Source organism: Otolemur garnettii, unplaced genomic scaffold, assembly GCF_000181295.1.
Source record: "Otolemur garnettii isolate 467f Iridium unplaced genomic scaffold, OtoGar3 scaffold00021, whole genome shotgun sequence".
In the NCBI taxonomy this organism is placed as follows: domain Eukaryota; kingdom Metazoa; phylum Chordata; class Mammalia; order Primates; family Galagidae; genus Otolemur; species Otolemur garnettii.
This window is the reverse complement of record NW_003852416.1, coordinates 24750310-24768521: the sequence shown is the minus strand read 5'-3', so window position 1 is coordinate 24768521 and position 18212 is coordinate 24750310. Positions and strand designations below refer to the sequence as shown.

General features: G+C 40.9%; 1 protein-coding gene and 1 pseudogene across 1 annotated transcript in view; one reads left to right on the top strand and one right to left on the bottom strand.

Annotated features, from left to right (window-relative positions):
- Nucleotides 1-608: 608 nt before the first annotated feature.
- The window catches only part of ENTPD1 (ectonucleoside triphosphate diphosphohydrolase 1), a 195116-nt gene continuing 177512 nt past the window's right edge, over nucleotides 609-18212 (top strand). Inside the window, exon 1 of the mRNA XM_023511602.1 lies at nucleotides 609-658. The gene's annotated coding sequence lies outside the window, so the exon portion shown is untranslated. The remainder of the gene's footprint in view (nucleotides 659-18212) is intronic.
- On the bottom strand, nucleotides 5504-5761 carry LOC111724289 (annotated as a pseudogene).

The window sequence follows — 18212 nt, the reverse complement described above, 5'->3', positions numbered from 1 at the left end:
GCCAGAGCACCAGCCACACACACCAGAGCTGGCGGGCTCCAACCCAGCGTACGGCCCACAAAGTAACAATGACAACCACAGCCAAAGAACAGCCGGGTACTGTGGCAGGTGCCTGTAACCCCAGCCACCTGGGAGGCTGAGGCAAGAGAACCGCTTAGCCCAGGAGAGTTAGAGGTTGGCATTAGCTGCAATGCCACAGCACTCCACCAAGGCAACATAGTGAGACTCTGTCTAAAAAAAAAAGAAGGAAAAAAAAGAGAAAATTTTAACAATAACTCCTACAAGAAAGAAAAGAGGGAAAAAATCAAAAAGAATGAGCAAAGAGAAAAAAAGGCAACAAAATTATTTATAAATATATGCCGACTATATACATTTATGCCCTAGTGATCAACTTTAGAAGGAATATATTTATGTTGCAATATACTTTCTGGACACCAGGTGGCGCTGTGAGTGGTTACCTGGCTTACACCTTTTTCCTGGCTTAAGTTGTTCTTGGTGTTACCTGAATACCTGCTTGTCACCTAGACCCTGCTGAACTGATGATTCCACTGATCTCAAAAAATCTTCACAGGCAGTTTTCTCAAATTCTCCCTGCAATAGTTCGTGTGAAGTGTGGTGTATCCTGGGCCAGTTCTGAGTGCAGGATGACTGTCTGCAGGTAAGACTCAAATCGCAGTACCTGGCCCATGCGGAAAGGTGCCTGTGGTGACCGCCATCTCCCAAATTCCAAAATAATGGTCTCTTCCTCTCTGGGATCTTTCCTGTCTGAGTGTCTCTCACCTCCTCACCTTGGTGGTGCCACACCAGACCACTCTGGCCACCTAATTCCAATTGAGAGTCCACACTTCACCAATCTTTCCACACAATACCCAGTTTCCCCACAAACTGGGAACTGCAATCCTCCATGGTGGGCTAGTTGCATCCGCTGTGGCAGAGGCAGAACCTTTCCTGCAGTCTCCATGGCTCTGGATTACACTCCAAGTCCAGCAATCTGCCACTTCGCTGCACATCCTGAACTGCCTCTCCACACCAACATTCCATGCTGGGAATGATTTAGCTGTTGTTCCAGGAGAGCTGAGCTAAATGTCCTTCCTGTCTGTCATCATGCTTCTCACCCCCTTGATATTACTTTTCTCATGGCTATTTACAACAAATGGTGGAGTAAAAGAATTCTTCCATGGTTAAAAAATTGAGATGTCAGCAGGCAAGTGGTAGAGGCATTTTTATTTTGACAGAAGTTTTTGTAGAAGCACCTAAAATCATGCTGAAATAATATCATTTACGTATATAGTTGCTCTTAGTGGTCTGGTGTCCAAGTCCAAACCAATCCAGAGTTTGCTTTTTTGTTTTTAAATGAAAGTGAAATTTATTCAGAAACTATAGAAAGTAAGAATATTTATTCATAAACAGAGGCAAGTTCTCCCTGTAGAAGAAAATTGGCATCCTGCAGACAAGGACCAGTTCCACACAAAAGAGAACCAGGTCTGCACACAGAAGAACCAGCCCAGAGTTTTCATATCTGGGCTGTATAAACATCACAGTATTCACACAAATATTCTATGTAAATTAAGTATTTTTTCCATCCAAAAAATTAGTTTAGTCCTAATCCAAGCTTATTATAATTTTAGTTATAAATTAGAGCAATCTTTTTTTTTTTTTTTTTTTGCAGTTTTTGGCCAGGGCCAGGTTTTAACCCACCACCTCCAGTATATGGGGCTGGCTCCGTACTCCTTTGAGCCACAAGGCACTGCCCTAAATTGGAGCAATCTTTAACAAGTTTGGGAAGATAACTTACTTAGGCTATCTAACTATTGAATTTATTTCATATTACTGTTGACCCCTCAACAATGTGGTGGCGAGGGATGCTATCTTCTCTTGAAGCCAAAAATTAGCATGTACTATATAGCTTTTGGCTTCCCCCAAACTTAACTATTGAAAGCTTACAGTTGACTGAAGCCTTACCAATAACATAAAGAGTCAATTAACACTTATTTTGTATGTTTTATGTATTAGATACTATATTCTTACAATAACGTAAGCTAGCATAAAAAAAATGTTACTAAGAAAATCATGAGAAAAATACATTTATAATACTGTACTGTATTTATTGATACTGTAAGTTTACATTGTTTTTAAGATGAATCATCTGTCTGAAATGGCAGGCAACCATATCTGCAGACCTCTATGGTAAATGTCAAGCAATTCACCTTTTTCTTTTCTTTTCCTTTTTTTGTGTGACAGAGTCTCACATTTTGGCCTTCAATAGAATGTGGTGGCGTCGTAGCTCACAGCAGTCCCAAACTCTTGGGCTTAAGTGATCCTGTTGCCTCAGTTTTTCATTTTTAGTAGAGATGGGGTCTCACTCTTGCTCAGGCTGGTCTCAAACTCCTGAGGTCAAGTGATCTGCCCACCTTGGCCTACCAAGTGCTGAGATTACAGGCATGAGCCACTGTGCCTGGCCCAATTCACCTTTTTCTTATAATGTCATGAATTCTCTCTGCTTCCTGGGAGCACACTAGTGGCAGTTTGTTTGAGTCCCATGGTGTTATTCAAGGTTGACAGTGTTGCACAAAAACATGATGAAAAATACATGAAAACCATGAGAAATCACTTTTTACTGTGACGCAATTTACTGGAGAAATCAACTCCTTATGCAGAGATTAGCATTATATAGAACTTTAAACAGATACTTATAACATTTGAGTTCACCACAGTAGCGACAGGAAGTGGCTACGAAATTATGTTCTACAGTTAAGTTTTACATGCTTATAATTTAATACTGTATTTTACATTTGTTTACATTTCTGTAAATGGTACTGTATATGGTCTGTAAGTCATTATGAACATAAATTTTGATAAATTTTAACTTTTTATAATAATTTCTGTATATTTTGTGGTAGTACATGATAAAATAGACTAGTATCTACATATGTTTTATACATTCATGACATACCTAGCTTTTTCTTAATTTTGGGAGGGAATTTCCAGGCTACACAATGTGTTTGCAAGTTTTTTCAAATTGTCAAAAATCTTCAAAATTTTTTTTCCATTTTCTAAAATTCTGCATATTTAGCATTGACTCTAAACATTAAAAAATCTGCATATAGGTGTACTTTCCAATAACCCACATAATTAATAAGGGTGAACATTACTTGAATTCTCTCTAGTCTTTCTCTCTCTTTTTATTTTATTAATTTTTTTTGTTTGTTTTTGAGACAAAGTCTCACTCTGTGCCCTGAGTAGAGTGCTGTGGCATCACAGCTCACAGCAACCTCAAACTCTTGGGCTCAAGCAATCCTCTTGTCCTAGCCTCCCAAGTAGCTGGGACTATAGGCATCCACCACAATGCCTGGCTAGCTTTTCTCTTTTTAGTAGAGAAGGGGTCGTACTCTTGCTGGGGCTGGTCTCCAACTCCTGAGCTCAAGCAATCCACCTGCCTCAGCCTCCCAAATTGCAGAGATTACATGTGTGAACCATGATGCCTGGCTTGCTTTCTCTGTTTAAACACATAAAACAGTCCAGTGTTTTCAGCGGAATTCCTACAATAGTTATGTTAAGAGAAACAGTGTAAATCATGAAAAATGGAAAATGGAAAATGACTTATCACTCCACAGAGATTTTTAAAAAGTAGTTTCCTTTAATCTTACTGGCAAGAGGCTTTATTCAAAAGCTTTATTTCCTGGAGTAGTCAATCCTGAGCTGCTATATCTATTGTGTTTCTTACCAAAGTTCAGGAGGGCAATGTCTGTTTCCTGGAGATAGTGTGCTAATGGGGTGTTGCAGTATTCCTGATGTGAAATAATGGCTAGAAAGCTAATTAGAGGAGACTTGCTTTAAGGAAAAGGGCAAAGTCTCTTCCTTCCCTGAACTTTTGAATCTTCCTGCTCCCAACCACTGCAAAAACTAAAAACAATAGAGTTAACAATAAGAGTGACATTTCTAATGAAAATGACATTTTAATGAAATTTCTTATTTTGTTTTTTAATGACTTTAAGTTTCCACTTCTTTCTACCTTGTCATGGATGGGTAAGAACCAAGAAATGTCTATTTTACTACTAGAGGTACATTTAAAAGCAGTCTTTCCTCCCCAAACTCCCTTTTCCCCCCAGTGTCATTGGTGTTTGGAACTATGTTTTTTAAAATTTCAGAATATTACAGGGGTACACATGTTTGGGTTACATTAATTGCTTTTGTACATTTTAAGTCAAAGGTATAAGTGTGTCCTTCACCCAGGAGGTGTACCTTCTATCTGTTAGGTGTGAATTTACCCAACCTTTCCTCCCTCTCCCCCTTGATTTCCCTTGAGTTTTACTTCCATATATGCATATAAGTGTTGATTGTCCAGTTCCCATTTAGTATTGAGTACATGTGGTGTTTGTTTTCCATTCTTGCAATACTTCACTTAGAATGGTCTCCAGGTTGTTACAAAAGGTACTAGATCACCACTTTTTTTTTTTTAATTGATGATCACCACTTTTTTATTGCTGAGTAGTACTCCGTGGTATACATTTAGCTCACCTTATTAATCCCCTTATGTATTGATGGGTACTTGGGTTCTTTCCACATCTTTGCAATTATGAGTTGTGCTGTTACAAACATTTTAGTATAAGTGTCTTTTTTATAAAATGCCTTTTTTTCCCCCTTAGGGTAAATACTTAGTAGTGGTGGGATTGCTGGATCAAATAGTAGGTCTACTTTTAGTTCATTGAGGTTATCTCTAGACTACTTTCTGTAGAAGTGGTACTAGTTTGAAGTCCCACCAGTAGTGTATAAGTGTTTCTTTCTGCTTAGGATTTGTTTCAGGACTTTTTGTAAGAGCCATTCTCACTGGAGTTAGGTGATAGTTCATTGTGGTTTTGATTTACATTTACTTGATGATTAGAGATGTTGAACATTTTTTTATGTATTTTTTGGCCAGTAGGCTATCTTCATTTGAAAAGTTTCTGTTTGTATCTTTTGTTGACTTCTCTCTTTTTTTTTTGAGACAGAGTCTTATTATTTCACCCTCAGTAGAGTGCCGTGATGTTACCGCTCACAGGAACCTCAAACTCTTGGGCTTAAATGATTCTCTTGCTTCAGTATCCCAAGTAGCTGGGACTAGAGGCACAGGCACCCGCCACAACACCTGGCTATTTTTTGTTGTTGTTGTCATTGTTGTTTAGCAGGCCTGGGCTGGATTTGAACCTGCCTTTTTGTCCGCTTTTTTTTTTTTTTCAATCTTTAAGCCAATTGTATGTTCAGTCAAATAATTGAACAATATAGGGTGAGGGTAGATGACAAAATGGTGGCCCAAGGAGGGGGAAATATATTCAAACAGTGAGGGCTTCAGTGATGTCTGGTCCTGAGTATTGCTTATGACTCCACTGAATCAGTGTTAAGAAATGCTCTCTCTCTGTGATCGCAGACCAGGACCACAGAAGTCTCAAAACCTCAGTCATACTCCCGAGAAGAACAGATGAGTCAGAAGCAAAGCAGCTTAGTATCTCTCTTTTTTTTCTTCCAACTACTGTTCAGCTTTGGGGACATATTTCAGTTCACTTTTAATATTCTGGATCTCAGATAGGTTGACTGCAGGTCCTAGAAGTTTCTTTGCTCCTGGAATTGGCTTCTTCTCATCCAAAGTAGGAGGAGCACCCTCCTCTGTTTCAGGAGTACATTCTTTTCTTTTGGGAGGTTGCCCAGCTCCTGGCTGAAAGGCTCCCATTGGAATATTGATATTTGCTTAGATGGCTCTGATACTGGAAACTGGCTGTTTTGACATATTCACAAGGTCTTATCCTCCTTTCATTGGCCATATATTCTTTCAGTCTCAGTTTCCAAAATTACTTAGATACACTCTTTCCTAATGCCTGGGGGATTGAGGACTTTTTGTCCAGTTTTCAATGGGTCCACTTTTTTTTTTTGAGACAGGAACATCAAGCTGTCCCCCTGGGTAGAGTGCCGTGGCATCTCAGCTCACAGCAACCTTCAGCTCCTGGGCTCAAGTGAGTCTCCTGCCCCTGCCTCCCAAGTAGCTGGGACCACAGGCACCCGCCACAACGCCTGGCTATTTTTTGGTTGCAGCCGTCATTGTTGTTTGGCGGGCCCGGGCTGGATTTGAACCCGCTACCTTGGGTGTACATGGCTGGCACCTTAGCCACCTGAGCCACAGGTGCCAAGCCAATGGGTCCACTTTTTAATGATTTTTTTCTTGCTGATTTGTTTGAGATCTTTGTAGATTCTTATTATCAGCCTTTTATTGGATATATAGCATGCAGATATTTTCTCCCATTCTATACATTTTATTGGATATATAGCATGCAGATATTTTCTCCCATTCTATACATTTTATTGGATATATAGCATGCAGATATTTTTTCCCATTCTATACATTATCTGTTTACTCTGTTGATTGTGTCCTTAGTTGTGCAGAAACTTAATTTAATCATATCCCATTTGTTTATTTTTGTTGTTGCTATAAATGCTTTTGGGGTCTTCTTTAAAAATTCTTTCCTTAGGCAGATACTTAGAAGAGTTTTTCCAACATTTTCTTCTAGAATTCTTATTGTTTCATTCCCTAGGTTTAAGTCTTTTATCATCCAAACTTCCTTTGTGAAAACTTTATTCCAGCCAAATGAATGACTTAACTTGGTAGGATCTTAAGGCCATAACAGTATGATAGCCTTAAAGGAAATATTGCCTTTTGCTTGATGAATTTGTCAAGATTAGTGATATCCATATTCCTGATTTATAACAAGTCATAAACACTGAAATCTCCATTTAGAAACATTATTGATACTTTTACTAATTCAATGGGTTTAGTTATTGCACACAGAAGATATTCTTCCTAGTATTTCTTGCTATAATGGTGCTTCTCTCATTTGACTTAGATTTCTACATCAAAAGGGAAATGAAAAGAGAAAGGACAGAGAATCATGGTATAACTACTGTGTTATCAGAAATGTTAAAACATATAAGATCAAAAGAGGAAGTGGTTGAACGAATGCAGAAAAGTAGAAGGAAATAAGTAGAGAAAAAGAAACTATGACTATTGGAAACTAGTGTATAATTAGAATGTAGATTTTTTTGGTGGGCGATTAGCAGTAAGAAAACAATTGTAAATAATTTGTAAATTGTTTATGGTCATTCTCATTTAGAAAAAGATATGTGGTGGCAAATATTTATAACTGTATTCCTAATTGAAAAACACATTGAAACAAAATAGTGACATTTCTTTTTTTTACAGTTTGGCCAGGGCTGGGTTTGAACCTGCCACCCTCAGTATATGGGTCCGGCACCCTACTCACTGAGCCACAGGCACAGCCCCAAAATAGTGACATTTCTTTTCTGAATATGTTTAACTGTGGGATTGCTTCTTATCTGTCTGGGTCAGTGAAGTACTAACACCCCACACTTGAATAACCTTTGTAATTACATGGCATTTTCACATTCTTTTGATTTTTATAATAGCTCATTAGGTTGATAGGACCATGTCTTATTGGAAATAGCCTGAGTTGCTAAGGACTTGCGTAAAATGGCATCATTAATAATTATCAGAGCCAGAACTAGAACACAAGCCTTCTCTCATTTAGGATTTCTCTTTAACTACTTTAACTGCTTAGACTCTCAGGTCTAAGATCTTTTCAGTTTCATTGGTTTTAGCTAATATATAAACAGGTCATGGTATTTTTATTGTCAAACTGTGCTATCTTAGATTTTAAATCTTGAAACTTGGAATGCCTGAAGGTAGATGTACTAGATATTCTCTATTCATTCTCTATTCTCTTCCACTTCACTCTGTGTCCTGGGAGACTGGCCAGAGTGAATTGTATCAAAGGGCTTCTGGTAGGTCCTGCAGGAGATTGGAGGGTGAGATGAGATCAAGTTCTGGTATTTATTCCTTAGCTCCTTCCCAGCTATGCCATGGATTGGTAGTGCTTGTACTCTTTAACTTGCCATCTCAGAGGGACAGATACTTGAGATGGAATTATGTTGATACAAAGAAAATAAAGATAGCAAAATTTATTGGACATCCGGATATGGTGGATTAAAATGGGACCTGCTCTATTAACTGAGTTAAAAAGCAGGATACAACAAAGGCTCTAAGGGAGGCAAAGCAATGGAGGGTATTTATAGGAAGGTATGACACATTACTTGCTATTTGGGAGCATTTCAGTCAGTCTTTCCAGGGCAGAGGAAGGAACTGGAAGGGAGATTAATAGAGAAGGGGGAAAGAATGATTTTCCTCTTTGATTGTCTTCTCTGTCATTCCTACTTACAAAGCATGGTCACAAATACAGTAGAAGGTCCTTAGTTGACTCCCTCCATACATTGACCCACCTCCTTACGTTGACCTAATTTTCATAGACTGGACATGCACCACATGTACATGTCAGTATAGTAGACCTAATTCCTTATGTTGACCACCTCTGTATGTTGAGCAGTTTGATACAGTCTTTTGGGTGGTCACCTTACAGAAATAATTATACATGTAATAAATGTTTATATATATTAAGAAAGAATGCCTGTAGTTCAGTGAGTAGGGCACTGGCCTCATACACCAAAACTGGTAGGTTTGAGCCTGGCCTGGGCCTGCTACACAGCAATGACACTGTAACCAAAAACTAGCCGGGCACTGTGGCAGGCGCCTGTAGTCCCAGCTACTTGGGAGGCTGAGGCAAGAAAATCGTTTAAACCCAAGAGTTTGAGGTTGCTGTGACACTATGGCACTCTACTGAGGGTGACATAGTGAGACTCTGTCTCAAAAAAAAAAAAAGAAAGAAAGAAAGAAAGAATTTTGTTTCCCTTACTTACATGTCACACTTGAGCATAGTTTGTAAAATCTGTATTGCCCATTGTTTGGATTATGGAGGCAGAACAACCTTGTCTGGTTTGCAAGGCATGATGGGACACAGTCTGCAGAATGCTTTGCTTCTCCATTTCTCCTTCTCACAGATACCTGTGTCATACCGTATACTTCAGAATAGAGACCTTTCTGCAATTTCTGTTTTTCATGGAAGGAATTCTGACAGTTAGGTGGATAAGCACATTTTCTACATGTAGTCTGTATTTCCTGAATTCTGAAGCACTCGATGAAAACAGATTTTTAATATTTTGGAATTTAGGCTCGGCACCTGTGGCTCAAGTGGCTAGGGCGCCAGCCATATACACCTAAGGTGGTGGGTTCGAATCTAGCCCGGGCCCGCCAAACAACAATGACAGCTGTGAGCTATGAAGCGACAGCACTCTACCCAGGGGGATAGCTTGAGGCTCTGTCTCAAAAAAAAAAAAAATTTGGAATTCAGAATGTGTCTTGATGTCAGTCAATGAAATCTGTTTGTTTCCATCTTAAGTTATGCTGTGTTTGTCCTTGTGCATAGACTTGGTTAGTACTTCATGGAAGATACTTTTTCATCTGGTCACAAATGTAGATGAGTTAGTTGTAACAGTACTTGATGCAGGTGAACTTAATTTAATTCAAGATCTCTAATTGCCTTTTAAAACCTCTTAAATGTTATAAGATAATTTACAAAAAACTAAAATTTTATTTTTTAATGTGGAAGATTCCCCTGTTATATACAAAGAATGAATTTTAAAATAGGGATTCACATACTTTTGTCTAGAAAAGAACATTTTTAAAGTTTTGAGATTTTTGTGATCAGTTCATGTGCTGACGAGTTGTACTTGTGATCGGTACATCTATAATGTGAGTTTATTTTTGTGGTGGAGGATTGTGCTGGTCATTATGGAGGATAGGGCTAAGAATATCCTGGAGAGCTGGTTTAGTTATGGCAAATTTCTTCAACATGTGTATGTCCTTAAAGTATTTAATTTCTCCATCATAAATGAAACTCAGTTTCACAGGTTATAGGATCCTTTGCTAAAAGTTATTTTGTTTTGGGAGATTAGAAGTTGATGACCACCTTCTTCTAGCTTGAAAGGTTTCAGCAGAGAGATTTGCAGGGATTCTAATGTTCTTCCCCTTGTAGATTATGATTTTTGTACATCTGGCTGCTTTCAGAATTTTCTCTTTCATATTAACTTTGGTGATGTTAATTATAATGTGCCTAGGAGATGTCTTACTTAGTTTGAGTCATGCTGGGTTTCTGAAACTGTCTGCTACCTGAATTTCCGAATCTCTTGGCATGTCTGGGAAGTTCTCTTTCATTATCTCATGAAGTAGAGCATCTGTGCCTTTCAAAGCCACCTCGTCACCTTCAGGAATTCCTATAGGAAAAATATTAGATTTCTTCGAATTATCCCAGAGCTCTCTGAGAGAATGACCTGTTTTTGCTCTCCTCTTCTCTTCCTCTTTGAGTGTTTGGGAACATTCAACAGCTTTGTCTTCAATGTCAGAAATCCTTTCTTCTGCATGCTCCATTCTGTTACTGAGGGGTTCTACTGTACTTTTCAGATCTTTGAGGGCTGCAGGTTCTTGTCTCAATGTGTCAAAGTCTTTGGTGAGTTTGTCTTTGAATTCATTGAACTCTTGAGACAACTTTTGAAATGCTCCTTGAATTTCTAATTCCAAGTTTATCTCCATTCTATTAATCTTATTTGCAATACAAATTCTGAATTCAATTTCTGACATCTCAGCCATTTGTTTATGAATGGGATCTTCAGTTGTGTCTGCCATGTTGTTCCTTGGGGGAGTTGGTCTACTCTGGTTATTCATGTTACTGGAGTTTTTCAGCTGGTTCCATTCTATGATTATTTTATACCATGTGACTAGATGAGCAGATAAGGTGAAATTGGGTTGGGGCTCCTTGAGTAGTGATTAACCAGCCCTTTGCCCAAGCACTAGGACTGTTGTCTTTACCTTTTCCCCTAAAGCTTTGCCAAGGACCCATACAGTGCTATAGTCTGAGACACTGGGGACCTGCTTGGTGTGGTAGAGCTAAATGGCTCTGTCTTATTTTCTGCTGGTCTCTGTCCTACCCTAGTGAATCATTTACTCTGGTTTGAAATCTCAGCTGTGGAGAAATACCAGCAATTAAGTCACCCTGCCCCCCATAGGCAACAACTGGAAAAGGAAAATCAAACCTTCCCACAGTCACACACGCAGGGTACCACTTTGGATAGTCCTCGGGTGATTGGCTCAGTTCAAGAGGTCCAAATCAATTGTCCTAGTCAGCACAGGTCTCAGGTGGGTGAGTTCAAAAGGTCTCCAGCAACTAGATAGCAGAGGTCTGCTCCAGTATGACTCTCTCTGGTGCTCCGTGAGGTCAGAAGGACCCACCCAGCAAATGAATTAGTATGAGAAGGTTGATGCCTCCTTCCCCACCTTGCACCTCTGTCACACCCAGTCACTGGTAAACCTGCAGGGCTATGACCCAGTTCCCTCCAATGAGCAGATGCTCCAGGGGTTTGTGCCTGCCTGTATCACAGGGAGATCTGTCTCCTCGGGTGCTCTCTGCCACTGTCCAGCCGGGGGCGCTGAGGCCTGGCAACCTTGGGTGCTTAATGGAAGCTGGGCAGTTCACTCAGTTCCAGCCCTGCCCCTGATTAATGTTGCTGATACACACACACACACACACACACACACACACACACATATATATATTTTTGAGATAGAGCCTCAAGCTGTCCTCCTGGGTAGAGTGCTGTGGCATCACAGCTCACAGAACCTCCAACTCCTGGGCTCAAGCGAGTCTCCTGCCTCTGCCTCCCAAGTAGCTGGGACCACAGGCGTCCTCCACAATGCCTAGCTATTTTTTGGTTGCAGCCATCATTGTTGTTTGGTGGGCCGGGCTGGATTCGAACCTGCCACCTTAGGTGTATGTGGCTGGCGCCTTAGTCATTTGAGCCACAGGTGCAGAGCCGATACTTATATTTTGCCAGAATTTGTTTCTGTTCTGGCTATTTTCTCCTGTGGACCACATGCTATTTTAGTTCATAGAAACTGCGACTCAGCCCTGGTCTGTGCTGCTGCCAGGAGCTGGCATGTCTGTCTCCGTTGCACTCTGTGTTGGGGTGGGTGAGGTTAGAGCTCACATTCACCTCTTGGTTTCTGCCTCTCCCCACCTGTTTTTGTCTCAGTTATGATCCCCTGAGTGCCAGGTGCTTCCCAGGGGGCTCTTTAGGCTCACTAAAGCAGTCCTTCTGGTTCAGCCCTGCCCTGGGAGTATGCCATCTCTGCACGGGTATTCTTGTCTCTGTTCTGGCCACATTCTGCCCAGGCAGGTACCAGCTCAGGCATACCCTTTACTCACAGGGCCTTCATTTATGCCCCAGATCTGTCCTGCCGGTGGCTGCCACCAGAGAAAATGCCTGGCTTCCTCTGGTTGCCCAGAGAGGCAGGGAGTATCTCTCCAAAATATCCCTAGGGGTCTGAGCCCTATTTTTGCCACTGCTGCTGCTGCTGCTGTTGCTGCTGCTCTGTGCCTCAGGGCATTGCCCCTCCTCTCTCTCTCATATGGTTCTCTCAGTTCACTATCTTCTCCTTAGTCCTGTGCCGCAGAATCAGCACAGACTAGCAATAGCCCATGCCCTGTCTTCCTCTCGAGAAAATGCCCAGGAATCTAGACTCCATGGGGGATAGGCTTCCGGTCCTTGGGGTGAGAGAGGAGGGGAGTGCTGGGAGTTTAGAATTGCTGGTAGAGAATATATACAGTTTTGTACAACTTTATGCCTGGCAGGAGAGTGCCATGGCACACTGGTAAGTTCTTTCTAGGGAAGGAGTTCCAGTTTTTAGAGGGTCTCTCCTGTGGGATAAAATAGGAGGTTCTGAACTCTGCTCACTTGTTTGTACAAAGTATACTGCCAACCGTTCTCATGGGAGAGGGGACTCCCATCTGCTTGGTGATGGATTTTATACCTATTGTTTGTTTCCTTGGGGTCGCAGCGCACCTCAGTAGGGTTGATGTGCATTCTTCAACCTTCTCTCGTGGCTCAGCTCCAAACCATCACCTTACTTGGTAAACTTCTGTCCTTTAACTCTCCTTCTGGATGGGAGCCTCTGTGGAAAGCTGGCTGTAGTCAGCCATCTTTCCTCCACCCCTTGTTGCCCTTTCTTAAAAGATCCTGAAACTCAGGAATCAATTATAACCTTTAGAATGTCTCTGATTGAATCTTCATTGTTATCACATCATTTTCTGCCTTAGAAAGGGCATCTGAAGTCTTCTTGAATTCAGTTTTGTTTTTTTTTTGAGACAGAGTGTCACTTTGTCACCACTGGTAGAGTGCCATGGCCATGGCATCATAGCTCATGGCAACCTCAAACTTTTGGGCTCAAGCCATTCTCTTGCCTAGGACTCCTGAGAAGCTGAAACTACAGGTATGTCTACCACAACACCTGACTAGTTTTTCTATTTTTAATAGAAACAGCAGGGTCTTGCTCTTGTTTAGGCATAACAAAGTATGGCAGTGGGCAAATCCAAGACCAAAACAGAGGTGAAGGAGGCCAGGGCTGGGGTTGAGCAAACAAGGCTGGGCTCACTTTACTTGACTACATCAGGAGTCACTGTCTCGGGCGGGGGTTAGATATCATCATCTTCCTGAATCAAAGTTGAAAGCAATGGGTGGTCACCTGGGAGCTAAGGAGTTGTGTGTGGCCAAAGTCAAGAATGGCATAGTTGGTCAGGGAAATGCATAGCCCTGTTGGTGAGAGGAAGAAGACCTATTTCTTTTCATTTCAAACCAGGGCTCACCATAAGGAGGCTGGACATAATCATAAGGACCTCCTGACTATTTTTTTTTTCTTGAGACAGGATCTTTCTTTGTTGCCCAGGATAAGAGTGCAGTGATGCAATCATAACTGAAGCCTTGATCTCCTGGGCTCAAGTGATCCTCTCACCTTAGCCTCCTGTGTAGGTGGGACTATACCAGCATGCTCAGCTAATTTTTAAATTTTTTTTTTTTTTGGGAAAAGACTGGAGTCTCACTATGTTGCTCAGGCTGATCTTGAACTCTTGGCCTCAAATGTTCCTCCTGATTCTGCCTCCCAAAGTGCTGGAATTACAGGCATTAGCTGCTATGCCCAGCGCTCCTGGCTGTTGAGTGGCTATCCAGAAGAGTAAATGAGGAAATATCTGATTTACATTTAATAATTTAATGGCAATTTTAAGGAGATCACAGTAGTTAATCAAAATTAGCTTTATATTAACATATAAAATGACTAGGTGCTTTGGGATAGAGGAGGACTTGGATGAGGGGGAAAGAAAAAGAATTTTCACTCAGACTCATGAATTTGAAGTCACACTTTGGATTTTACATACAGGCATACAAGCATGCTGCAGAGATGTTGGGAGTTTGGTTCCAGACCACCACGATAAAGCAAATGTATATTTCTTTTTTTTTCTTTTTTTTGAGACAGAGCCTCAAGCTGTCCCCCTGGGTAGAGTGCTGTGGCATTACAGCTCACAGCAACCTCCAACTCCTGGGCTCAAGTGAGTCTCCTGCCTCCACCTCCCAAGTAGCTGGGACCACAGGCACCCGCCACAACACCCGGCTATTTTTTGGTTGCAGCCATTATTGTTGTTTGGCAGGTCTGGGCTGGATTTGAACCCACCACCTTAGGTGTACATGGCTGGCGCCTTAGCCGGTTGAGCTATAGGTGCCGAGCCAAGCAAATGTATATTTCAATAAAGCAAATCACTTAATTTTAGTGGTTTCCCAGTGCATATAACAGTTGTGTTTACATTTTTATACTGTAGTCTCTTTTTTAAAAAAAAGATGTATTACTGTAGTCTCTTAAGTGTGCACTAGCATTGTCTTAAAAACAATGTACATGCCCTACTTTAAAGATACTTGTTTTGCTAAAAAATGCTAACTGTCATCTGAACCTTAGGTGAGTTTTTTCTTTTGGCTGGTGGAGGGTCTTGCCTCTATGTTGATCAGGGTCATGATTACTAAAGATTGGAGTGGCTGTGGCAATTATTAAAATAAGACAATAGTTTGCCACATTGATTGACTCTTCCTTTCAAAACAGATATTTCTGTAGCATGTGATGCTGTTTGATACCATTTACTCACAGTGGCGCTTCTTTCAAAATTGTCAGTCCTCTCAAACCCTGCTGCTGCTGTTTGATCAAGTAAGTTTATGTAATATGTATTCTAAATCTTTTGTTGCCGTTTCAACAATGCTAAGTATCTTCACGAGTAGATTCCATTTCAAGAAATCACTTCTTTCGCTCAACCATAAGAAGTATCTTCTTATCTGTTTAATTTTTTTTCATGAGATGGCAACGGTGTTGTTCCACTTCTAATTCTAGTTCTCTTGCTATTTCCACCACATCTGCAGTTCCTTCCTTTGCTGAAGTCTTGATCCCCTCTAAGTCATCCATGAGGGCTGGACTCAACTTCTTCCAAACTGCTAGTAAGGTTAATATTGTGACCTCTTCCCATGAACTGCAGTGTTCTTAATGGCATCTAGAATGGTAAATCCTTCCTGTAAGATTTTCAAATTACTTTGCCCAAATCCATCAGACAGGAGTAGGGCGCCGGCCCCATATGCCAGAGGTGGCAGGTTCAAACCCAACCCTGGCCAAAAAAAAAAAAAAAAAACAACAAAAAACCCCTGCAAATCCATCAGACAAATCACTATGGCAGTTATAGCCTTACAAAAACATGTTTCTTAAATTATAATACTTGAAATTAGAAATTACTCCTTTATCCATGAGAATGGATATTTTATTGGTAGGCATGAAAACAATATTCATTTTCTTAATATATCTCCATCAGAGCTCTTAATGGAGTAGGAATATTTTGAAAAATTCTTTTTATTGGAGCAATAGGGTTCAACAGTAAGCTTAAAATATTAATAAAAACACTGTAAACAGATGTGATGTCACTCAGGCTTTGTTCCATTTATAGAGCACAGGCAGAGTAGATTTAACATAATTCTTTTTTTTTTTTTGAGACAAAGTCTCACTGTGTCACCCTCAGTTGAGTACTGTGGTGTCACAGCTCATAGCAACCTCAAACTCTTGGGCTTAAGTGATTCTCTTGTCTCAGCCTCCCTAGTAGATGGGACTACAGCTGCCTGACACAACACTTGGCTATTTTTTTGTTGTAGTTGATTAGCTGGCCTGGGCTGGGTTCAAACCCACCACCTTCAGTGTATGTGGCTGGCACCGTAACCACTGTGCTACGGCACTGAGCAGATTTAACATAATTCTTAAGGGCTCTAGGATTTTGGGAATGGACAATAAGCATTGTCTGCAACTTAAAGTCACCAGCTGCATCAGCTCTTAACAAGAGTCAGCTTGTCCTCTGAAGCTTTGAAGGCAGGCATTAACTTTTACATAGCAATAAAAGTCCTAGATAGCATCTTTTTCTAAGAGGAGGCTGTTTTATCTACACTGAAAATCATTGGTTAGTATAGTCCCCACCATCAGTTATCTTAGCTAGATCTTCTGGATAACTTGCTGCAGCCTCTACTTAAGCATGTGATGTTTCACTTTGTGCTTTTATATTTTGGAAAAGGTTTCTTTCCTTAAATCTCTTTGGAAAAGGTTTCTTTCCTTAAACCTCACAAACCAACTTCTGCTAGCTTCCAACTATTCTTCTGTAGCTTTCTCACCTCTCTGTCTTCATAGAATTGGAGAGAATTAGGGGTTTGTTCTGGATTAGGTTTTGGCTTAATCCAGACTACTCAAACCTCCTTATCAGCAATAAGACTGTTTTACTTTCTTATCATTCATGTGATCATGAGAGTAGCACTTTTAATTTCTTTCACAACTTTTCCCTTTGCATTCACCATTGGCCATTTGGCACAAAAGGCCTTGCTTTCAACTTATCTCAGCCTTGGACATACCTTCCTCACTAAGCTTAATCATTGCTAGGTTTGTTTTTTTTGGGGGGACAGAGTCTCACTATGTCACCCTCAGTAGAGTGCTGTGGAGTCACAGCTCACAGCAACCCCAAACTCTTGGGCTTAAGCAATTTTCTTGCCTCAGCCTCCCAAGTAGCTGGGACTACAGGCACCTGCCACAATGCCCAGCTATTTTTTTGTTGTGGTTGTCATTGTTGTTTAGCTGGCCCAGGCTGGGTTTAAACTCACCAGCCTCGGTGTATGTGGCTGGTGCCCTAGTCACTGAGCTACAGGCACTGAGCCCATTTCTAGGTTTTGATTTCAAGTGAGAGATGTATAGCTCTTTCTTTCACTTGAACACTTAAAGGCCATTTTAAAGTTATTAGTTGGCCTAATTAAAATATTGTTGTGTCTGAGGGAATAGGGAGGCTTGAGGAGAGGGAGAGAGATGGGGAATTGGCTGGTTGGTGAAGCAGTCAGAGTACACATTTATCTTTTGTGTTTGCTGTCTTGCTTGGGCATAATTTATGCTACCCCAAGACAATTACAGTAATAACATCAAAGAACACGAGTCACAGATCACCATAACAGGTGTAACAATGATGAAAAAGTGTGAAATATTTTGAGAATTATCAAAATGAGACACAGAGACATGAAGTGAGTACATGCTGTCAGGATAATGGCACTGATAGACTTAACTTGATGCAGGGTTGCTAAACAACTTCAATTTGTAAAAATGCAGTATCTGCAAAGCACAATAAAGCAAAGTGCAATGAAATGAGGAATACCTACATGAAATATGTAACACACAAAAACTAGCAATACCAGGGCATTGTGCAAGTACTATGTTGCTTAGCATTTGTGAAAGAAGAATTATACTCTTAGATTTGGAGGAGGAAGGGTTACCTGGGAGTTTAAAGATTTAAAATTCAAACCAGACCTTGAAGGATGAGCTGGGAGAATAGTCTGGGCTAATTAATGATCTCAAAGTCTGAAAACTGCTATTATCTTTTCCTGTTTCCCTATTCAGGCTCAACTGGCCCCTCAAAAGATGAAAAGCCTAATGTAAAGGAGAAAAGGAGGCCTGATTTTGTCATTGCTTCAAAAGTTTGTCATCCCCAGCAGATCTCTGCAAAGGCGGAGGCATTAACAGCAACATAGGAACTTCCTGTTTTAGATAGGTCTAGTATTGTGGGATATTATTGCCTTCAAAAGCTGGGTGTGTGAGCCATGCGGATAAGGTCATCAACATAAAATTCCAAGAGCCACATGTTTTTTAAAACTTTCCACTAGTGGGCGGTGCCTGTGGCTCAGTGGGTAGGGTGCCGGGTCCCATATACTGAGGTTGGTGGGTTTGAACCTGGCCCCGGCCAAACTGGGTGTTTTGGTGGGCACCTGTAGTCCCAGCTACTCAGGAGGCTGAGGCAAGAGAATCCTTTAAACCCAGGAGTTGGAGGTTGCTGTGAGCTATGATGCCTTGG